The sequence below is a fragment of the Chiroxiphia lanceolata genome, chromosome 4 (genome assembly GCF_009829145.1).
Source record: "Chiroxiphia lanceolata isolate bChiLan1 chromosome 4, bChiLan1.pri, whole genome shotgun sequence".
NCBI classification, from domain to species: domain Eukaryota; kingdom Metazoa; phylum Chordata; class Aves; order Passeriformes; family Pipridae; genus Chiroxiphia; species Chiroxiphia lanceolata.
The window spans coordinates 5,426,626-5,429,829 of NC_045640.1; the positions used below are offsets into that span (position 1 = coordinate 5,426,626).

At 39.2% G+C, this 3,204-nt stretch overlaps 1 long non-coding RNA gene across 1 annotated transcript; it reads right to left on the reverse strand.

Annotated features, from left to right (window-relative positions):
- Positions 1-307: 307 nt before the first annotated feature.
- LOC116786394 lies at positions 308-2,234 on the reverse strand. The gene is made up of 3 exons (XR_004356912.1): positions 2,139-2,234; positions 1,127-1,256; positions 308-508 (listed from the first exon to the last, which is right to left on the reverse strand). It is a non-coding gene; the product is annotated as an uncharacterized LOC116786394 (long non-coding RNA).
- Between the last annotated feature and the right edge of the window lie 970 nt (positions 2,235-3,204).

A 3,204-nucleotide genomic window follows, 5' to 3' on the forward strand; every position in this document is an offset into this window, starting at 1 on the left:
ACACTTTCATAGTATTTTGGAAATTAAAAAGTTAGAATAAATCATAATGCGACCCCAAAAGAAGAACTCCTGAAAAACAAAAAGAGCTTTTCATACTCAGTCTGATCTCAGAAACCATTGGTTATACATTGCCCTAAAGAAAGTTAAAGACTATTGTCACTGGAGCATCACTATTGCATTGTGGTTTGTGCCCTGTTAAACACTAGTGCTGATGTGGCTCCTGCAAACTTTTCTGTGATGTCCTTGGAAAGCACTGCCATGTACTCATTAATAAATCAAATCATAATGAGAGTTATGAAAGCAGAGTCTTTGTTCAGTAATACACAAATGCCACTTTTTGCATCTACTCAGTAAAAGTATGGTTGGTTACACTTCACAGATGATTGTTCAGGCAGAGACTGCCAGCAGGACAAGCCACCATCATCTCTCCCCAGTGAGATGTTCCCCAGCTCATGTTGAGGCTGATAAATACTTCCCAAATTACTTGACTGCCTGTGAAGTAAGTGAGCTGCAAAATCAGAATTAAGACAAGGGATAAATGCAATCTTAAATATATCAAATGGTTATAAAATTTGCAGACCAAGCTTTCCCACTGTACTTAGAGAGTCCTTTGTTTAGGCTAAGACTGCCTGGATTTCAGGTCTCATCTGTTCACTAATGGCTGTGCATGGTTCATTCCTACTACCATCATTTTTATTCACATATTCCTATAAAAAAAACCCAGGGTCTGTTCTAATAACTGGGAATGTAAGACACCCAGCTGAGCACTCAAAATTTGAACTAAAGACTGAAAGTCAAAAACCCCAATATTTTCTCACTATATTACAGCTGGTTCATAACAAAGAGCCACGTTCACCATGGAATCATAGAATCATCATCGAATGGGTTGGGTTGGAAGGGACCTTAAAGACCATCCAGTCCCACCCCCAGACATGGGCAGGGACACCTCACACCAGAACAGGTTGCTCCAACCTGGCCTTGGACACTTCCAGGGATGGAGCAGCCACAGCTTCTCTGGACAACCTGTGCCAGGGCCTCACCACCCCCACAGTCAAGATGTTCTTCCATCCTTACTCATATTCAGGGGTAGATGACATAACAAGTTGGCTTCTTAAAGTCTACAGACCTGAGAAGATGATCCTGCTCTCATTCTCTGCCTTGTCTCTCTCCAATGCCTGTGTCTCCATCATGATGTCAAATCTGTCATTCTACCCAGGAGACAACTCCCATCTCTGTGAACCCACAGCAAACCTCTGCTGAAGAGCACACAGATTACTCAGTCTTGATCAAAGCATTTGTCTGCAAACCCTTTCTCTTTTTTTTTTTTTCAGTTATAAAATAAAAGACATCTTGTAAAGATATAATCAAATAAAACAAATGCCCATCAGGAAAAGAGAATCATACTCAGATTCCATTGTTTGTGACTTTTACAAATTTACACAAAGTTGTCAGCAAAGCAGTATATTTCTGTTCTCTGTTCCTGTATGATATTTCATTTTGATGTTCTCACAAAAAACACTTCATCACTGAAAGGACCTCAAAAACTAAAACATAAGAAAGAGTAGACAGTCATTTTTTATCTGTATTTGTGCTACAAAAGAATTTTATGAGATGGTGAACAATGAGTTCTCCTTTGCTCTTCAGATATGGGACACACATCTCCTGGGTACAAAGTCTATTTACTTATAGAACAATGTTAAAAGATGACACCAGCAATAATTCACTAAAGAAGCTGAAAATGGCAAGGCAGGATGGGTCATCTTATTCAAAGTGACAAAAGAGAAAGGTTGTATCCTTTGACAAAACAAAATTGGACCTAAACCCTGAAATATGTATTGCCCTTTATTTGAAATTGCCAGTGAAACCCCTGTGATTCCAAAGCAGATTGGACATTGTCCATAGTTGTCTTCCATTGTCTATAGAAGATGATAAGCAGGGAGTAGCTCATTTTAGCCATTCTGCCAAAATCAATAGTATTTTATAGAGAGCTTCAGCGAGAAACAACTTGTCGTGCCAGCAACTGAAGTAGAATGTGTCAAAGAAATTAAACTCTTCTTTTTAAATGCTTTGGAGTAATTGAAGGGAATGTGAAGGAGGTATTCCATAAGCTTTGCAGGCCTAATAGGGATAGAAGTTACCTCTCTCCAGACTGCTTCTCTGCAGAGCTGCCCTCAAGGTCAGAAAAGCTTTTGCTTCAGCCCCTCTGTTTCCCCAGTTAGCTGGTGGTTTCTGCCTGCATGTGGAGTCTCAGTTGCTTATTTCTTGCCACGGAAATGTCACTTTTCAGAATTAACTGTTGTATGATGGTCTCCTACAGTGTTCTCTCCTCTTTTCATTAACATTCAGGGAAGGGGGTGTACCATAGATCAGTGATCAGGGTGGTAAGTGCTTCTCTTTCCCTAGTCTCTACTTTGCAATGGTTCTGGTTATAAACCTCTCTCAGGGGTTTTACAAGGTCTCCCAGCCCAGTGCCTGCAATCACCAGAGGATGGTAATGGGACTTTACACACCATTATCCCCATCACCTACTCTTCTGTGAAGAACAGGAGGAATTTCTACTCAATATTTCCCATGACCAGGTTATTTGTCAGAGAAGGGACCCACTGTACATTGTCTGATAAAATTCTCTAAAATTACATACTTTCTCTTTCATTTCTCTTGCTTTTTTTTAATCTATCTAAAGATTGATGTATCCTATCTATTTGTCTCCAGTTGCCCTCCCCTTGTGACGCCAAGTAAAATTATAAAACATGAATGCAGAAATACAGTGTTGACTAACTCTTCAGCTCTGGGATTGGAAAGACCATCATGACATGTATCAGCACCTGAACACTCTGTAGGCTTTTTCCCCTCGTAATTCTTTGGATGCAAACACTTCTGGTGAAGTAAATGTTTCTAGGTTGAAGTGTAATTTAATTTGTCATTGTAAGTGGTATTTGTTCTACATTCACTTAATAATTTAACTGAAAAGAGTTATCTTTGAGTATAAAGAAGTAAACAAAACCCACTTAGCCTGTGAGTAGTTTTATTTTCTGAGGTATTCATAAATGACAACTAACCTAAAGTGTTTAAAAACTTTTATCCATAATAATAATAACAGTAAAGCCTAATGTGAGGTTTCTGAAAAGCTCATTAGCTTAGGGAATAACAATGTCACGCCTGGTTTGTCCAGTTATTTGATGGGGACAGGGATTATTAGCAGCC